The 20636-nt window shown below is 43.4% G+C and overlaps 1 protein-coding gene and 2 long non-coding RNA genes across 8 annotated transcripts in view; 1 reads left to right on the top strand and 2 right to left on the bottom strand.

Annotated features, from left to right (window-relative positions):
- Positions 1 to 13239, bottom strand: part of Otud7b (OTU deubiquitinase 7B) — a 60651-nt gene extending 47412 nt beyond the window's left edge. Inside the window, exons 1-3 of one of the 6 annotated variants that reach the window (XM_063281880.1) lie at positions 12917 to 13087; positions 8871 to 8928; positions 7356 to 7522 (exon numbers count right to left, since the gene is read on the bottom strand). The gene's annotated coding sequence lies outside the window, so the exon portion shown is untranslated. Of the gene's footprint in view, positions 1 to 7355; positions 7523 to 8870; positions 9109 to 12916 lie in introns of those variants that run through there. The other 5 variants (XM_063281885.1, XM_006232957.5, XM_063281882.1 and 2 more) reach the window with 5 other exon arrangements.
- LOC134485652 (uncharacterized) lies at positions 12425 to 17257 on the top strand. The gene is made up of 3 exons (XR_010063880.1): positions 12425 to 12723; positions 13077 to 13560; positions 17025 to 17257. It is a non-coding gene; the product is annotated as an uncharacterized LOC134485652 (long non-coding RNA).
- On the bottom strand, positions 13418 to 17026 carry LOC134485654 (uncharacterized). Its single transcript, XR_010063882.1, has 2 exons — positions 16245 to 17026; positions 13418 to 15654 (listed from the first exon to the last, which is right to left on the bottom strand). It is a non-coding gene; the product is annotated as an uncharacterized LOC134485654 (long non-coding RNA).
- Positions 17258 to 20636: the final 3379 nt, after the last annotated feature.

The following is a 20636-nucleotide window of genomic DNA, read 5'->3' as shown; positions in this document are numbered from 1 at the left end:
ACATTTTCGGCTACATGTTACATATGATGTTACCCAATAAGCTGTTAGTATATAGCCTGGAGCTTACCCAGAACCCTGTACCAGGTTTTGAAGAGTTTAGGAAAGAAGCTCCTGTCTTCAGTCCTATTCTGCAATACCTGCTTCTTTGCTCTCCCCCTGACTTGAGCATTTTCCTCCCCAGTCTAAGACTATTCTGGGAACCACAAAGTAATAGACTAAAACTAGGGCTAAAACTTCTTCCCTCTTCCTTCCCCAAAGTCAATTTTCTCCAATTCCAGATCTCCCTTGCTGAGACGAGAAGGGGGACATGGAGATAGCTAAAACAGGAAGTATGGGTGGGGGAGAGTTATTTATAAGACATATAAACTTATCAGACCTAACACAATCAATTACATATACATAGTCATAGCAAAAGTTTTCATCAAAGGCTTCCTGGCCAGAGCTAAACAAGTTACCAATTGAGCTCTTTCCCCAGCTCTAATTTTTAACATCTTGATTTTGAAGGTGATAACTGAAGCCACCCTAGCCCCACACCATCCCTTACAACCTTCTCAACATCTCATGCATGTGATCCAAAACAGATACTCCATCAAATTTTGACCTAACAATAACTGTAAAGATCAGTAGTTGAAATAAAATTCAGAAGTACATTTCAGAGATACAATTGAATTAGGTATTATCTACTTCAAAAATGTCATGATATTGTGCTTCAGAACCCAAAGAGGAAATTAAACTTCATGTTAAACATATAAGTTTACGTATATAAAATTATCAATATTTGACTGTTTTTTAATCTGCATATTAACAATTTCAGCCTACCTTCATCTCATACTTGGGCGTAGGGCAAATCACTGAGACCCAAACAATGTTATAGTAGGACTCTATACTGCAGAATGTGTTTTTGAAGATTTTAAAACAATCATCTGTAGCTTTTGAAACATCCTGCCCTCCTTAATTAAAAAGAAGAGGAAGGGAGTTGGGGATTTAGCTCAGTGGTAGAGCGCTTGCCTAGGAAGCGCAAGGCCCTGGGTTCGGTCCCCAGCTCCAAAAAAAAAAGAAAAAGGAAAAAAAAAAAGAGGAAGACAAGAAGAAGAAGAAGAAGAAGAACAACAACAACAACAACAACAACAACAACAACAACAACAACACCACGACGACGCAGCAGCAGCAGCAGCAGCAGCTGCCCACCGCCATTTCCAGGCAGTGGTGGCACAAGTCTTTAATCCCACCATTGAGGCAGAGATAGTGGGCTCTCCAAGTTCAAGACCACCCTGGTCTACAGGACATCCAGGGTTACACAGAGAACACCTGTCTCAAAAGACTTTAAGAAAGAAGTCGCATGTTGTAATGTGGCAATTGCCACAGTAGACAGGCTTAGACAGGAGGATTGAATTCTAGGCCAGGCCAGTATGAGCTACATAATGATGCCCTATCTCAAAAAGAAAAAGAAAAAGAAAAAGAAAAAGAAAAAGGAAGGAAGGAAGAGAAGAGAAGAGAAGAGAAGAGAAGAGAAGAGAAGAGAAGAGAAGAGAAGAGAAGAGAAGAGAAGAGAAGAGAAGAGAAAAAAAGAAACGCAAAAGTGAGACGCTAAAGGTGGGACACCTGGGGGTTGGGGATTTAGCTCAGCGGTAGAGCACTTGCCTAGCAAGCGCAAGGCCCTGGGTTTGGTCCCCAGCTCCGAAAAAAGGAAAAAAAAAAAAAAGGTGGGACACATGATTATAAACACACACGCCCACACACGTGTGTGTTGGGGGCTGGTGAATTTTAATATCCACCTCTAGCAAGGATGTCAGACCTTGGTGACTGAAGCAGAATCTGATAGGCAGTGAGTGTGGCTGGCCACAGGCGCACAGGAGGATCAAACGGCACCAGGATCAATTCCCAGGAGTTTCACCACTTGGATGATATCACCTATCAACTCTTGCTTCAACTTCCAAGGAATGTATGTATGCTTTCATTCCCTGCAGGAAATTAGTCCTGAGTGTACTTAATGGTTATCTCAATATGGTTTTTATTGCAAAATGTTTCTTCATAAGCTTTATTTTTACAGGGCCATCTCAAAACTTAAAATTAAGAATTTACTAATGCAATGGACACTGTTATTTATTTGTTAATATGACCATTTAATCACTAATCATGACTAATGATTATTAAATGTCTACTTAGTACTAATTACTGTGGTAAAACCCACAAAGAAAACAAAAATAAAAGAGACTATTCCTGCTTTTAAGGCACTTACAATGCTTAGAAGAGGTATATCAAATGCATAAGTAAGCCAAAGTGTGAGACTACACAAACACCACATGACAAATACCAATGAATAGTACAGCTTGGCAGTGGGCAGCCGGTCAGATCCGACTGGAGGACAGAACAAGAAAAACCTCTGTAAAAAGACCAAACGCTGAAGCTTAAAGGTTGGGTAGGGATGCATCAGTAGTGGAAGGAAAAAGTAAGCTTAAAGATTGACAACTATATTTGTAAAATATTTTAAAGATTACAAGACATACTAAACCAAGTCTGATAAAATATTAATCTTCTTTAAATTTGGATTGTGAGCTCAAATTACCTGTTGGGGCTTTTTTCCTAAAATTTTCTAAAAGTTTAAAATAGCTCATCAGGTAAAATTGAAAAGTAGTAGCACACAACTTTAATCCCAGCACTCAGGAGGCACAGGCAGGTAGATCTCTGTGAGCCTAGGCTAGCAGGTCTACAGATCGAGTTCCAGGACAGCCAGGGCTACACAGAAAAACCCTCTCTCTCAAAAAACAAAACAACAACACATGGAAAAAGAGGGCTAGGTAGTTGGGACAATGGCAGAATCACAGGCTGGGGACACAGCACTTGCCTAGCATGCAAAGGTGGCCCTCAGGTTGACACCCAGCACTGCAAGAGGAAAACCAGAAATGAGATCTATTAACAAGTGCACTAACAACACTCAGAAGCAGGTTACATCCCCTAACCTTTTAAGGCCGTGCTTTTCACCCTTCCGAATGCTGGGACCCTTTACACAGTTCTTCATGGTGTGCTCACCCCCAACCACAACATTCTTTTGTTGCTACTTCCTAACTGTAATTTTGCTACTGTTATGAATCGTAATGTAAATATCTGATATGCTACACCTGTAAAAGGGTCATTTGACCCCCACCCCCCAAAAGGGCTGTGACCCACAGGTTGAGAATCACTGTTTTAAGGGAACATGTGACTTTTGTTTTAGGCTGAAGAGCCTCAAACACTTCATATAGTATACAAAAGAAGTGTCTAGAAGGAGGGGGAGTAGTGGTTGACAATACAGGCTAAGAATGAAGTTTTTATTGCCATCCCAAATCAGATAGCTGAGGGTACTGAGAACCACCTTCCCAAATAACTTAAATGCCAGAGGAGCCAAGTCATCTCCCCCAAAACAAAGCAAAGGAAACTTCCAACTACAGAGGATTCCAGACAAGAATTGACTGTGAGTAGCTCTTCTGTACCTCCTTTCTCCCCTCCCCCAGCACTCACAAACAAAAACAAAATGTACCCTTGCCCACTTGAGAAAGAATCAGGAATTGGCAGCACTGCTGAAGTGGACAGCTTCCAAACCAAGCCCTTCTCTGGGGAAGACATTGACAGATCAGAAAACAGAAGGAAATGGCTAGTTAGTCAAGATCTGAGGAAGGCCATCAGTAGGTACCCATCCATCCTTCCAAACTTCCCAGTGTCTTAACTTCCCCAGGGGAGTCAGGAAATTGAAAATGTTCTCTATCTGATCCTGTTCTTCCCCAGCAAAGAATGACAAACAGGCAACTCTTATATTAAAACCAACTTCCTTCCACAATTGAAGAAAGAGTTCAGATATGAGTACAGTGTCTGATTTACCTCTGCTTGTTTGTTTTAGTGTGAGGTTTTGTTTGTTTGTCATTGTTGTTTTTTGAGACTCTGTCTGTAATCCAGACAGTCCTGATACTATGTAACCCAGGCTGGGTTCAAACACCCAGAAGTCCTTCTACCTCAGCCTATTAAGTACCGGGATTACAGGCATGAGCCACCAACCTAGCTGGAGGAGTACAAGAGGATGATGACTCCTGCCTCAGCCCCCTAAGTGCTGGAATTACAGAAGGAGGCCACCATACTCAGCCATAGACTATTCCTAATAACAAAAGTTTTGCTGGCCCAACTTACGAATAAGTTTAATAGAAAACAACTTGAAGGGAATAAAGTGGGAAAGAAAAATAGATCTACACACTCAGTAAAACCTTTACTTCCTTCTACATCTAACTATTACAGTTGATAATTCTTCTACATCTGTTCATCTCCCTCCTAGGCACCTAATTAACCCAGGTCAAAAGCCCTTCCTCAGTGGTATTTTCAATGTAGCATTTTCTCAATCAAACCTTGGGAAGTATCACTGTTCACTTTGGTTTAGAAAGACAGTGGAAGAGGGTAATAAGTCCATCTGTGGTCTAGCATGACACAAGGTGGGAGAAGTAAACAAACACTGAAATAGGGCAGGAGAGAGAACAGTGTGGTGACCTCACATCTATTAATCACCTGCCAAAGGCCAGCCACTGGAAACTCAATTGTACATGAGCTATCAAAACTACTCTGGTTCTGATTAAATCCTCAGGTAATCTATTTGAAAATTAATAAGAAAGCATCATAGTCCCTCCAATTCTCTGACTCCATAAACTTCACCAATAAGTTAAGTAGGAAATTACTACAAGGTCCTCTGCCTTGTTCACCTAGAGCACACTTTGTACACCACTGAAAGAACCTTTCTTAGATTTGAAACTTATCCCCATATGTTTATAAGCCTTTATTACCTCACCATTTACTGCACTATGAGATAAAGGTCTCCTGTGGTAGAGCACATGCCTAGTGCACATGAAACACTGTGTTCAATTCTCAGCACCACAAAATAAACACAGGTCAGGCATAGAGGTTTACATCTGTCCTTAGGAGCACTTAGGAGGCTAGCAGAAGAGCTATAAGCTCAAAACAAGTCTGAACTGTGTGTGTAGTTAACTTCCAGGCCTGTCTGGGTCACAGTGTGAAACTCCATTTCAATAAATAAATGGATGCATGGACGGATGGACAGACAGACTAACAGGAGATAAAGCTCCAGTGATCCATCCTTGCCTGATCTTCTTTGCCAGCCATTTCTTAGATACTACATGAAACTGTCTGTTTCATGCCTTTTAGGTTCTTTATTCCGGCTCTATTCTCAGGCTAGAGTGTGCTACTCTCGGTCTCCTGTAGGCTATATGCTTAGCTTATCATTCATGGGCCAACGTCCTCTCCTGTGGGAGGCTCTGTCCTACCACTACATGCCCAAGGCAGAACTGATCTATGGACCCCCCCTTTGTACCCCGTAACTTTCATTACAATATCTATCACACTTCAGTACATCTATATATACTATCTTTCAACTAGACCAGTGGTTCTCAACCTTCTTACTGCTGTGATGACCCTTTAATAGAGTTCCTTCTTATGGTGATGCCCAAACACAAAACTATTTTGTTGCTAACTTCATTACTGTAATCTTGCTGTTATGAATGTAATATAAATATCTGATATTCAGGATATCAGATATACAACCCCTAAAGGGGTTGTAACCCATAGGTTGAGAACTGCTGAATTAGACCCTTATGCTTCTTGCATTTTTCTGACCTGTTTCCATCTCTTTAGTGCCTAGGACAGAGTCTGTAAGATGGGAGACACCCAAAAGACACTAGACGGGACCTGAGAGGCTCTGCCAGAGCCCTACTGATACAGATGAGGATGCTTGCAGCTAACCACTGGACCCCAATGGAGGAGTTAGAGAAAAGATTGAAGGAGCTGAAGGGGTTTGCAACTCCATAGGAAGAACAACAATATCAACCAACCAAACCCCACCAGAGCTCCCAGAGACTAAACCACTAACCAATGAGTACACATGGAGGGACCCATGGTTCCAGCCACATATGTGGCAGAGGATGGCCTTGTTCAGCATCAATAGGAGGAAAAGCCCTTGGTCCTGTGAAGGCTTGTTTCCACAGTGTAGGGGAATGCCAGGGCGTTAAGGTGTGAGTGGGTGGGTGCAAGTGGGAGCATCCTCATAGAAGCAAGGGAACAGGGAGTGAGTATGGGAGAAAGGGGAAAGGGGATAACACTTGAAATGCAAATATATAAAATATCCAAGAAAAAAAAAAGAAAAAGAAAACAGAACCAAATAAACAGGAAAGAAGAAAGAAGAAAATAAGGAAATCTAAGGCTGCAGATATGGGTGGGCAAGCATTTAAGAGCACTTGCTGCTCTTTCAGAGGACCAAGGTTCAAGTCCCAGGACCCACATCAGATGGCTCACAACCACCTGTAACTAGTTTTAGGGAATTTGGTGCCATAACCTGGCCAGGAGATACATGTGTGTGGTACACAGACATATATGCAGGCACTTCCACATACATATGAAATTTTTTAAAAATTTAAAAATAAGGAAATCTTCATATGTCTGTGTGAGTCAATGTCTCCTACAGCACAGGGCTGACATGGTTGGTCCTGTCTGACTCATCACCATGTCCACACCCAGTCCTCGCTAGTGTCATCGACCCTCACTATCTCATTTCCACTCTTCTCTGTGTTCTACCTCAAGACTCTTCTCAGGCCTCCTCACGTCACAGATTCCAGATAGCCATCTCTTTTCCCTTTACAACAACAAGCCAGCTTGCATGTCACCATTCTAATAAAACCCTTCATGGGTTCCCTAGACCCTGTTTTTCACCTTTTAACACAAATTTATTAGTCTACCTTTTAAAGACTGCCCTGTTCCCATAAACACAACCCCAGACAACGTAAATGTCACCACTACTCAGGTCAACCTGGTCAATGTCTTTAGAACATTTTGACTACTGTCCTGTTTCCAAGACTTTGTTTGTGCTCTCATTACTGGCACCTGCCATTTAAGATGCTGCACCATGCCACTAACGCTGATCTGAAATGCCCGTCTTTGCTCTCCAGCCTCTCAGGTGCTAGGATTGGGTATTACAGGCAGGTGTCAGTATGCCTGCCTTTCCTAATGCACTCTTTAAAAGCACTGGAAATTCTGTAATCCCTCTGTGGTACCTTTCATAATTACCAGGGTACTCTTTTCCTAAAGTATCCATAGTATAAGGCCTGGTCTGTGCAGTTAAATTAAATTAGAATTTAAGTTTCCCACTTAAAAACCATGCCTGGCATGTAAACAGAGGCTCAGCAGACATCCATCCCATTTCTCTTACTTGCAACTGGACCCACAATCTTAAAGGGCACAAAGCTGCCATCCCCCCCATCTCCGTCCTTCAAGCACTTAACATAGAACTGAACTCACAGAAAATAAAAACAAGTTTAATTAATTCCTCTTACCCAAAACTAGTTCTTAGAAGAAATTAAGGGATAAGACATAACTAAACAAAACAGTTGACAATAATCCCAGTCGAGCTGTACATGATAAGATTCTTGTCTTTCAGCCAGAATACAGCAAATACAGAGGCGAATGCCAGCAGCAAACCACTGAACTGAGAATAGGTCCCCTGTTGAAGGAATCAGAGAAAGAACTGGAAGAGCTTGAAGGGGCTCGAGACCCCGTATGTACAACAATGCTAAGCAACCAGAGCTTCCAGGGACTAAGCCACTACCTAAAGACTATACATGGACTGACCCTGGACTCTGACCCCATAGGTAGCAATGAATATCCTAGTAAGAGCACCAGTGGAAGGGGAAGCCCTGGGTCCTGCTAAAACTGAACCCCCAGTGAACTAGTCTATGGGGGGAGGGCGGCAATGGGGGGAGGGTTGTGAGGGGAACACCCATAAGGAAGGGGAGGGGGGAGGGGGATGTTTGCCCGGAAACCGGGAAAGGGAATAACACTCGAAATGTATATAAGAAATACTCAAGTTAATAAAAAAAAAAAAAAGAAATACTCAAGTTAATAAAAAAAAAAAAAAAAGATTCTTGTCTTTTCTGCCTCTGGTTTCCAACTCAGAAATATAAGCACCTGTCGGGAGGTAAGTTATAAATGGTGCTCACGACATCAGAGTTTTGTAATGACTACTAGAAAGTGGGGGCTGGCAGGGATAAGGGTGGCACGGTCACTAGTGAACAGCTGTGTGCTTTTGTTTACTGTTTACATGTGGAGGCTTATCATTCCCCCTCCCTTTTAATTAGTCATATTATCAAAAAAATTTCCTTTAGGATATCTGAAGATTTTTCAGTACCCAAGATCTTAAGAAAGCTAACTTATGAGAGGCTGGTGGTGCACACACCTTTAGTCCCAGCACTCCAGAGGCAGAGGCAGAAGCAGGAGGATCTCTTGAGTTTAAGCTCCGTCTGGTCTACAAAGTAAATCCAGAGAAATCTTGTCTCGAAGAGACAGACAGACAGACAGACAGACAGACAGACAGACACAGACAGAAGCAGGCAAGCTAGCTAGCTAACTTTAACAATGCAGTATAATGCAGTAAGATTCACCCAGATACGGTGAATGAAGATTCATTCGAGCTAGAATATAGACATCTACCAAGTGTTCTTATGCATGAGGGAGACAGCCCGAGAGGACACATTCAACCTTCACAGATTTTCAAATTAGCATACATTAAGATACTTAGTATAGTTTAGTTTTAATTACCCATAAATGGACTATTAATTTTGTGGATTTCTAAAGCCAAATATTTAAAGCAAAATAATTGTATGTTATTATTCCTACAGTCTTTTCACAGCTACCAGGTAATACAGGCTCAGAGACATAAATTTAACATCAGTATAATCCTAAATAGTAAATCTGGCTTTAAAAATAATACATTTGAAATAATAAACTCCTTCATAGAGTGTTGAATTCTTAGGCCAGTACTCTCTACATTAGCAGAAACATATCATCCTTACCACGAGCTTTTGAGTAGAACCCCGCCATAGTCTTGCGATTTTCCCACAGGCTGGTGCACTATGAAACAGGGACAAGCAGAGCTCAGACAGCAAGGTATGCAAATACAAAAGCTTCTGTACGGGACCTTATGTCTACCACGGAGACTGTATCTCTTTGGGTCAGAATGGTACAGAAAAGAAGCAGTGGAGTCACAATGTACCGGTTCCTGCCTGACTCCTGTCCCTGAGTCCTGGACCAAAGGCCTCAATATTTCTCATGAAATCCACCCTTTGTTCAAGGACCTACAATGACTCTATTGACCCTTCTATCCCCATCAAACAGGCTGGCCTCTGAATCCCTTCCACCCTCTTACTCCCCATGGCTTGAACAACCCACATTCTCTCCAGTCACTCTCACACATAACTTAGTCATTCATACATACCACAAGTCACTGTACATTACACATCCTATACTTTATTTGGAAATGCTTTGTTTTGGGGCTTTTGAGACTGGATTTCACATATCCCAGACTAGCAATGAATTCCGACCCTCCTGCCTCTATGTCCGAGGAGCAGGGACTGCATATGTCTACCACCACATTCAACTTGCTCAGTGCTGGGAACAGATTTAGGGACTTCTGCAGGTTAAGCAGCATCCCAGCCCCTCAGAAAGTCTTTTCTCTTACTGCTAACACAGAGAACAATTTTTCACTGACTTTGATGTAAATACTTATAGGTAATGGCAGAGAAGTGACCTGGACAAAGTCACAACGTAAAGAGAAGAATCAAAGTGCATCTAATTTCACAGCCTCTACTTTTATGTGACTAACCCATAACCTCCCAAGTCCATTTCAAAACATACTAATTCAGAAACTTTTTGTGTAATCTCATTAATTCCTTGGTACTTCAAGTTTTCTCCAGCCCATACATACTCCAGTACAGTACATTAAACTTGGTTTTGTTTGGACAGTTTCCTACATTTAAATAGTCTAAACACTAAAGCTTCTTTGCATTTATGTCACGGTCATCCTCTGCCCTGCTCCACACCCCATGTGCAGCTTCCCTATCCCTCATCCCCTACTCCAAGGGGAAAGACATATTTTTACATCTTTCTGTCTCCCCAGACACGGGAGCTTTATCCAGAGGAGTGTTCAATCATTATTCAGCAAGAATTTTTTTTTTTAGTTCTCTCTTCTATTATCTTTTAAAAAGTCAATTGAATTCAGAAAGTCATGAAAAAAAACTGCCCTGCACACATTTTAACTGTACGAATTTATCAGGCACTAAGATTCCAGCCTGCTATTCCACTGTCCTTAGGTTCCAAAGGACATATATTTCTGAGACCACATTTGCCAAGATTTTTCCCTTTGGTGGGGTCAAGTGTTTGTGGTAAGAACACTTCCTTAGACAGACAGACAGACAGACAGACACACACACACACACACACACACACACACACAGTCTCTCTGTCTCTCTCCAATAATCTCAGCCAGCACTGTTAGAATACTTGAGGGACTTAGAAGCTCAGAAACTTTAATAAGTACTATAATGGCCCCATAACACAGTGAACATTTATTTTTGATACTAAATTGTTCCACAATAACTCACTTGGCTACATACAATGTACCTCAAATTTCTAAAAAGTCATCAAAGAACTGAGAAGAGCAGCAGATATACTGAGCTGCTTGTTCTACACTCATTCTTAGGTTTATTCAAACTCTTCAGTCCACACCCAGTGGAATAACATACACAATTCAACAAAAGGAAGTTAGATACTGAAATTACCCATATGTCATAACTACAATTGGCACCAGCCAACTCACATGGATTCAAGCAACTATTAGCAGTCAAGACTCCAAGAGGATATGTGTGATTTTTTTAAATCCAATTTTCCACTAATAGGTAGAAGGAGATGGGGGAGGAAAAGAGAGATAAGGCAATTATTACTTCCAGAACATTTCCAAATCTGTGACATAACTCCATCACAGCACACCTAACACTGAGCATCAATCATTGGTCACCTTGCCTTATTCAACTCATTGGAATCCACTGCTGGTCATCCTGCCTTATACAACACCCTAGCCTTTTTCCTTTGACAAAGTTTTGCTTTTTTTCTCCTCCACAGAGAAAGTCCCTGGTGCTAAATGAAAGGGATAAGACAAATCAGAGCACTAAAAATAAATAAATAAATGAGTAGTAGTTTGGAAACTACCTACCATCTTTACTTCCTACTTAAGCGTTATGTCCAAAAGACATCTATTCAGTTCTAAATTATTCACGTTAATGGATAATGATTGGCAGAAAGGTGCTGATAATCCAAAACAAGAGTGAAAAATCGAAAAAGAAAAATCTATTTTGGTTTTAGAATCTGTGTTTTCAGCATATTTACCTTCTCAATTATGCCGAGCATGAGCTAATATTTGTGTTCATGTGCAATCTCTAAGTACACAGAAACCGGCCTGGATTAGGAAGGTGCTCTGAAGACGCCAATTCACTAACAAAGTTAGAACAGACTGCCATTCAGCCCTGTATGGAGGAACAACAATTTCTTTTCTTTTACATTCTGTTCAGCCCTCAAAATATCAATAGACTAGCACAGCAGGTTAGTAAACTTAAAAGACCTGCTTGAAAAACAATGAGGGCAAAGAATGTAATTAATGCCTCATTGTTTACCTAGAATGTGTTTGTTCATTTGTAAGTTATGAACCGCCAACTTTTAACTACAAGTCTGATTCTCCCTGGCAGACTTCTCCATCCCTCAGGAACAGAATCTCACTTGCTAAGAAACACATTTCCTAAATGTCCTCTTAGCTATGCAATATAGAAAAAAATTAAAATAGAAATTAGCTACTCCTTTGGAGTCTTCTTACCACCAAGACTTCTTATTTTTCTTATCCACCTCAAACAGGTTTTGAGAGACAAAAGGATCCAGCCTCTTAAAAGACCTAAGTATATTGTAGGAAAAGCCAAAGACCGACAAATTACCAGCTTTTAAGTAAAACATCCTATGTAGTATTCACAAAAAGACAAAGGAAGCAAAAGCCGAAGTCGGGTTAGTGACTGGCTTTGCAGTCATGAAAATTTCCTAAGAAGTTTTTTTTGGGGGGGGGGGGGGCGGATAACTTCTTAGATCAAATTTCACCAGTCCGCTTCCCTCAATTTCCCTATTTTTACAAGTGTTTTGTGCCCAGAAAAGACACCTAGGTTAGACAGACACTCTATCACCAGAGCTATCACCAGAGACAGACTCTGAGGGCTGGTCCTTGTGAGCCGACAGGCTAAAAATACGCCGGCCCAGTAAACAAATCCCATTCCATCTCGACAGGAGCCACACCGTTAACCTAGTAATTATGAGAAGAGTGAGATCACGCAGCCCCCAGCTTACTCATCATCAGCTTCTAAAGTTTCCATCGGCTCAGAGCAACTTTTCTTTTTTTCTAAAGTCCATAAGCCTGCTCTAGAATTTCTACACCTACACTCACACAGAGTCAGTCTCTGTCTCAGTCAGACACACTCTCACTCTCTCTCTCTCTCTCTCTCTCTCTCTCTCTCTCTCTCTCTCTCTCTCTTCCCGCCCCCCCCCCCCGTGCTCTCCCTCCCCACCCCCCTCCCTCCATTACTGGACGCACCTCGCTTTGGCTATCGTTAAGAACAAACTTGTCTTTTCTTTTTACTTTTATAGTGACTTTAAAAGAACTTTATCCTACTGGTTAGAGGTGGGCCAGCGGCTGCATCTAGACCTCCCTAAAACTCCGCCATCCCTCTCCCAAAGTCTATCTGACAAGAGGGGACCATCCAAACTGCCCAGCACAGCTCGGGAAAGGACAAGAACCGCCCGCTAGGGCTGGGAGCGCGGGACGCAGGTGAAAGATAGGTGCGAAGGGGTAAGGTGGGGACCAAGCAGGGAGCGGCGAGGCGAAGAGCGGGTACTCAGGGGAGATGGCTTCAGGTGAAGTCTGGTCAGAAAGAGGGGGCAGTGGAGCTCGACGACGCAGAGTTTGGGGCGCTGGAGAGGCGGGAGGGGCGGGGGAAAATGGGGAGGGTGTCAGGGCTGGGGGCTCCGTTACCCTCGCGACTCTCAGGGCAAGGCTTTAGGCCGGGGCGGAGCGCGGGGCCCGGCCGCCTCGCCTCATTCCTCGGCAGTGACCCCGGGGTCCGAGCGGCCCCTCCCCCGACGACGATGGAGGCGGAGGCGGACACTGCGACCGCGGCTGTTGCTCTCCACAGGAGATGGAGCTGGAGCCAAGCCGGGACTGACCGGAGCTGGCCTCTTCCCAATGGCTTTCCGCCGGCTCCACACCGGGTCGCCACTCCGACTCCAGCGGCTGGTTCAGGATCGGTGGCTTTTGGCCGTCCGGCCGGAAACAAGCGCCCGTTTCCGGCCGGAGCGGGTTGGCGGTGACACCCTAGCCGCCCCCGGGCCTCCTCCCGCCCGGCGCGGCCAGCCCCGCCCCGCCCCGTCCCGCCCCGCCCCGCCCCTCCCCTCCCCGCAGCAGCCCCGCCCTCAGGACCGCTTTGGGGTTGTGGCCGGTTTGGCGCTTGCCCGGCGCGTGACCCCGCGCGTTCTTGGCTCGCATCCCCGATCCCCTAGGCTGAAGCACTTTTGAGCGGGAGCTGGGAGCTCGGCATGGACTGTTAAGACTTTGGGGTCGCATCAGTTGGCGCCAGCCCTAAGGGAAGAAATGGAAACCAGCGGAGTAGCTTTCGAAAGGTGAGAAGGATAAAAATACTTGAGAAGAAGGTTGAAATTCTAGTTACTCCACGCAATCCTGGACCAACCAGAGTGAATTGAACATCGCTTCTTACAAACCAGTCCCACCCAGTTATGCATTCCCCTTGTTCTTTCACTCTTGATGTGAGCCTACCCTTTTCTGTATTTACTTGCATAACAATGACTCCCTGGTGACATCCCTGCCACAGTCAGTAAAAGTTTTTTAGTACTTTTCATTGTTAATGTGTTTTTACAACATTACAGCATAATTCAACGCCTGTACTTATCGAAGCTCTACTATGTAAAGGCACTGTATTCCATAATACTGGAAATAGAAAACTCAACAAGATATAAACCCCAAGCATCAGCAACCTAACATTTTAATATTAATAAAATTCACTGGAGTAGTTTATATAAAGCAAAAGGAACATATATGTCATGTAGGTTCCTATGAGCTGTGCCTAGGAGCACACGAACAAGCCATCTCAACCTTCATATTTGTAAAAGAATATGGCCTGCTTCTAGAAGAACCACGTCAAGTCAAACACAAAGTGGACCCAGCCTATACCATACTCTAACCAAATGAATCCTAAATTTGAATCCAGACCCCTAACATCATGGTGCCCAGTCCACACATTCAAGGCAGTGTTTGTTATCAAGGTTATGTCCACTGGGTTTATGTGAAAACACATAATACAGTTGGCTTTTCATTTTCCTCTCTATTCTCTGAGGCTTTTGGTTTCTAAAGAGAAAGGACAACAGAATTATCCAACCTAGGAAACTGACACCTGAAACAGGAAACCCACGGACCGCCTTATCTCTTGAAGAATACCCTTAAGTTTAGAGTTGAGAGTTTAGGGCTGAACTTAAGGCCATGTATACATACCTCAGCCAGGCAGAGCAACCAGTACTGGCATAGAACATACCAGAACTTACAATACAACTTAACAAGCAGAGCCATTTGGCCAGAGTTTAAAAGAGTCAGGGAGAGGTTGGGGATTTAGCTCAGCGGTAGAGCACTTGCCTAGCAAGCGCAAGGCCCTGGGTTCGGTCCCCAGCTCTGAAAAAAAAGAAAAAAGAAAAAAAAAAGAGTCAGGGAATACTAGTTATAGCTACTATTTAGGGACAATTTTGAGAAGAGGATGGGATTTGATCTCACTGAATTCCATAGATCATACTAGACCCTGTTAGCTAAGTCTGAGGTGGGAAGGCAGAACTATGCAAAACTGAGAGCTGTTTTCACCAAGGCCTCCAGGCCAAGGTCACACTCATCAATTAACTATGCTTACACCCTCTCACAGACTCCTTTGGACCAGGTATGGAGCTCAGAGGTGCTCCCTACCTTGGGTATAGACAGATGTTTTTTGTGGCAGTGACCACAAAATGCGGTCCACATTCGAAAGCTGAGCTAGGTTGCTGGTCAAAGCCATTTAAGCGACTGTACATTGTAGGCCTGCCTGGAAATTTAGGGATCAGGAAGTGATGGGGTTGCAGTTGCTCTGTGCCTGTTCCTTACTCTGACCATCCGTCAGGCATTGTTGTTTGTGTAATTGCTCAATGGGCTACTTGTCTTTGGCCAGCTCTGTCTGTGTGGGTAGCAGTGTGGTCAGCTGGGCTGGAAGCCAGGCCACCTGGGTTCTGATCCCAGCTCAGCCAGTCCCTAATCCATTAAGTGACTCCCTTCCCATGCCTATGCTGTCAGTTTCTTTGCCTATAAACTAGGAACCACTTCTCTTGCCGTGTGTAGACACTGTCAGTGTCCAATGCTGGGAAAGCTACCACCCGCTAGTAAACAGTCACAGCAACCTGAGTATAGCTGAGCCTTTTTGTCTTCTTACGAGATAGAATAGTAAGGAAAGAATGGACAAGCATCAAAGGAAACCCCAGCAGTGTACACAGGCCACGCCCCTCATCTGCCGCTCCACTCACTGTTCCACCCTGGCAACTGTTTTTGTTTCCTTGTCTTAGTGATTCTAAGCTTCAAGAAGCTCCAGGAGCTTTAATTCGAGTTTCACCAACGCTGCTCCAAGGAGACTCAACACTAGGCCGATGGGTACGGTGCAGGGGAAATATTCAGAGAAAGCTGTTTTGCAACTAACCAGAAAGGAAAAAAGGAGAAATTATTTGCATTTATATGTTTTTGTGGTAGAAAAGAAAACCAAACTAAAATAACTTCCTTTCTACCACTAGGACTATAATTTAGAGCAGTGTTTCTAGGACACCTTTAAAACTATGTACTGTACATGCTTAGGAGTGTCAGACTAACTCAGAATTCTTGGGGCTGAAGACCATAAATCCATCTGTAAACATATATATATATATATAATACATATAATATATATAATATATATTTTAAAAATATTCAGGGCTTTTTCTAAGCTAAAGCCATTCCTATCCCCTAACCCAGAAATTCTATTCCTCAGTATTTATCCACTAGAAAGGAAAATATGTCTATGAAAAGCTTATATATAAATGTACATAACAACCTCCTTTTTGGTAGCCAGTAAATGAAAATTTTTCAAATGACCACAATAAAATACACACACACACACACACACACACACACACACACACACACACACACACACACACAGAATTCTTATAAAAACATAAATAAGCTACCTTTTTATTTAAGACATATCTTAATTTATGTATTTAAGTATTCTCCCTGCATATATGTGTACCATGTATGTGCACTGTCCATGGAGGCCAGAAGAAGAGTGTCAGATCCCCTGGAACTGGAGTTACAGATGGTTGAGAGTCACATAGTGCTAAGAACTGAACCTGGGTCTCCTGCAAGAACAACAAGTGCTGTTACCTACTGATCCATCTCTCTAGCCCTTCAAAAACTTTTGACTATTGATGTTTGCTCAATTGTAGAACCCTTACACAAGGACCTGGATTTGATACCCGGCACACACACACACACACACACACACACTCACACTCACACTTACACACACTCACACACACAAATTGTCAAGGAAAAAAAGGCATTTCTATAAAACTCAAATTCTAGAACAGCCAAAAATACACAAAAGGCCATGGTCACCTATTAAGGGAGGAGAAAAATTAAAGGGTCATAAGAGGATTTCTAAAGTGTTGGACACATGTATGTCACATTGGGGATTTTGTCTTAATTTTAAGGGATTGTTTTACATATATGGGGTATTCCCTGTATAACATGTATATCTATGCACCATGTACCTGGTTCCCAAGGAGGCTAGAAGCGTGCAGTCTGCTCATATATCCTTGCTAGATCATACCTCCTGATACTGACACTCCAGTACTCCAGCGATCCCTCCTTACCAAAATGACACCAACACACGTAGCTATTCTTGGCTGTCAATTTGACAGACCCTGGGAAGCTGCAACGTCAAATGAGGCTTCGTCTCCACCAGACTGGGCTCTGTGCATACCTGTGGGATGGATGTTTATGTTTCTTTGTTACTACTAATTGACAGAGGAGGACCTAGCCCCCCTGTAATAGGCCATCCCTGTGCAGATGGACCTGGGCTGTATAAGGAAGCTGAACTGAGCAGAAACAAGAGTAAGCCAGTAAGCCGCACTCCTCCGCACTCCTCTGCAGCCTGTCTCGGTTCCTGCCTTCCGGTTCCTGCTTGAGTCCACGCCCTGAATTCTTTCGAGGACTGACTACTATAGTCTATAGGATAAAATAAATCTTCCTTTCCAAGTTGCTTTTTGTCATGATGTTTACCATGGCAACATAAAGCAGATCAGGACTCTTAACTCATGTCTGTCTCTTTCCTCTTTGCTAAGAAAGCCTTGGGTGCACTCAACAGTAATCCTTCTCCATATGACTCTGAACTTCAGAGGAGGCTGTTTCTGGGGAGGGGGTAAGGGGAGGAGGCTGGTCCTGGTGAGCGGGTAAGGGAAGTTGTTGGCCAAACACCAACAGACAATCACGAAACTCCATTACCCTCTGTTTGTCTTTGTTTAGACAGGGAGTTGAATTCTGACCAATATGAAATGCAAAGAAATCTGCTGGAGGCTTTTTTGGGGTATTGGGTGGGGAGTGTTCTTACAAAAAAACATGAAGAAAGTATTTTTTTTTTCCTGCTATTTGAATATTGTCTTTTGAACTGTTGTGCTCATTGCAAGACTGGCTTGATACTCAAAAGGTAGCAGAGAAAAAGCAATTAAAAGAATCTGGGCCTTTAGTAAATGACTGATTTAACCAACCCTGGTGTGGCTCTTCTAGAAGTTTTTGTTACATAAGCTAATACATCTTACTTACTGCCTAAGCCATTTGAATTAAGTTTCTATGACTTAAAACTTAAAGCATCTTAACTGGTAAGATGACATTAGTTCTTTGGTATTCTAAAGAAATGCAGAATCTCTTAGTCTCCATTGTAAGCTCCTATGCAGCTGACCTCAGTCTGGTTTTAACTCCAGGACATAGCAGTTTTATTAATCTCCATCCCTACCCCTGTGTTCCTCTTCCTTCTCCACCCATATGTGCTGGTGAGCATTAACAACTCACTCTCCAGAGGGGGAAAAGGCACTTGTTGATTTCCACGACTAATGTGTGCACCGACAATGTCCTGCACACATTTTACTGAATAAGGGGTTGGGGAAAGAGCCAGCCTGATGTGACCTCAGCACACACCACTGTGATAACTTTCAACTTCCTCCCCTACTGAGATGTGTTCTATATAGGGCTCAAGGTATAAACTCTAACACTCCCTTTAAAGCTCCAAACTATAAATGTCTTCACTGGTCAGTCGGAATTTGACAACTGCTTCAGATTGTCCGTGTCTTGGTTCATAGTTAACTATTTAATTGATTTAAAGATAATGAGTGATGAACAAATGTACCAAAAGAGGAATTTGCCGGTGAGCAGTGCCAGAGCACCTTTGTGCACTTGTAAAGACTTCCTAGGATCAGTCATTAGGAAATCCCTGAGAGGAACATCTCTGCCCTGCATGGGCCCAAGATCAAACTGCCTTATGGCCTATAAGACTTATCAGCTGACAATTAGTGCTGAGCACAATCCCTGGATGAGCTGTGACAGGACATTAACTGAAGAGCCCTTGGCAGAGTTGGGTGTGTTCTTATTCAGGTCCTGATAAATCCCCTGAGGATATTAGAATGGCTTCTTCAGGCCAGAAGAGGCCAACAGGTTGATAAAGAAGAGAAGCCAGTTCCTTAGGCTGTGAGGAGAGTTGAGGGCTGCCTTACCTGATTGGAATGCCAACCGGATGGGTCAGCCCCATCTCCACCTTGCAGGTGACACACCCCCAGACTTGGAGGAAACAAATAATTAAGTCTGCTAGCACATTAGCCAAGGCGATGAGGAGAGGCCCAGGAATGAATGACTAAGTCACTCTGCCCCGTGACTGGGTGAGCCCTGGGAAGCAAGCCAAATTCAAGCGTATTCAGGGGTATCAAGCTCTGGCTGCTGTTTCCGGGTACTTGCTTGAGCTCCTTTAAAAAAGAAAGGGCGATGAATTGCTAATGTTAAGCTACTGTACATTAAGAATGCTTTCCTAGATTATGAATACATACTTATTTTCTGCATGGGGACTATATCTAGTTGGCATTTATTAGGCTTTCTTGGTGATGTGCTGCTGATGGTTGCTCTCCAGATGGATGTTCTGGAGCATCATGGGAATTCTCATGCTGTTGACCATCTGTGGAGATGCCCATAGCTGCTTCTTAGTGGGGGGAAAAAAGATATGGATCTGAACATGAAAAGTACTATTACTTAGGTAACACCTCTAACAATGTATAATTGCTTAGTTTAAGAAGAGTAAAATCCTGAGGTCTGAAGAAACTAATGGACTAAAAACCAAAAGCTAGGGAAGGCTTTTGATAGGAGGAGGAGGGAGAAAGCATCAGATCTGAGGACAGTTTGGTGAGAAAGTAGTGACTGTCATGAGTGAGAGGAAGGGAAACTGAGCTGCATAATGGGGGCTGATGGGAGGAGGTCCCAAGTGCTAGTCAGGAGTGCCAGCCCTACCCTTGCGGGCTCACTACCCCAAGGAATGCCCCTCCTCCACTTCTCTGGCCCCAGGTCACGCAAGAGTAGCAGCTTCCCCATTTACTGCCAATGGATGGTGTGGAATCAAGCCGTGGCCAGTTTACCCTAGGCCTTCTGTGTGAACAGTAAGTGCTCAGCAAAATGGAACTCAATACGGTATATTTGAACCTCGCGGCCATTTCCCATGTCTACCTGGTGTATGACAGGCAAAGAGTCAGTCACTTCTCCTAAGGAGCTTTCAAACCAGGAGCTGGAAGTCCCAATTCTTTTCTGCTTGGCGTAGGCCCTTCATTGCATCTGTGCTCAGGGTCAGATGGGTGTACGGGGACAACCTTTGACTGTTAAGTGTTTGTTCCTGAAAGAAACAGAGGGACTGCCTTGGCTGCCCGCCACCTGCAGTCTCTTCCTCTCTTCAGTTGGAAAGCCGGTACCTGTGATCTGCCTTCACACGATCACAGCTTCTCATACTTAGCAAGAGAATACGCGGGCTAATTTCAAGTGATGCCCAGCCCAGAGGGCTGATTTTGCTCTGGCCTATGACTCCGGCAGGGACCCCCACACCTTCATCTGTCCATCTATGATTAGGTAACACTGCACAAAGTTGGGTACCTGTGCCCCTGTTTTAGATTAGCATTCTGTTTTCGGTGTGTAAATCCACTTTCCACACCTCAATTCTCATTGTCATAGTCCTAGCTCACTCCCTCTGACCTTCCTAGTCCACAATGAGTCTCTCGCTCTGATACGGTCTTTTCTCATCTACTCAGGTGGGAACTCTGATCTGGTCATATCATTTCCTCTGTTCAAAAAGTCTTCAACTGTCCTTGAAGGGACATTTAACGATGGTCAATAATAAGAATAACATCATAATCTCTGTTATAATTATTGTGATTGACATTAGTATTCAGAGGATTGATAGACCGTTTTGGAAACATTGTGCAACTGGGAAAGAAGATATTGTTATTTAAAGCCAAAGCCACTCGGCATGGTGTCTTAGGCCTGTAACCTAAATCTTCAGAAGGCTGAAACAGAGGATTCAAGTCGGAGCCCAGCATAGGCTACAGTGTGGTACTAC

This window comes from Rattus norvegicus, chromosome 2 (genome assembly GCF_036323735.1).
Source record: "Rattus norvegicus strain BN/NHsdMcwi chromosome 2, GRCr8, whole genome shotgun sequence".
Lineage (NCBI taxonomy): Eukaryota > Metazoa > Chordata > Mammalia > Rodentia > Muridae > Rattus > Rattus norvegicus.
This window is presented reverse-complemented; position numbering and strand designations above follow the sequence as displayed.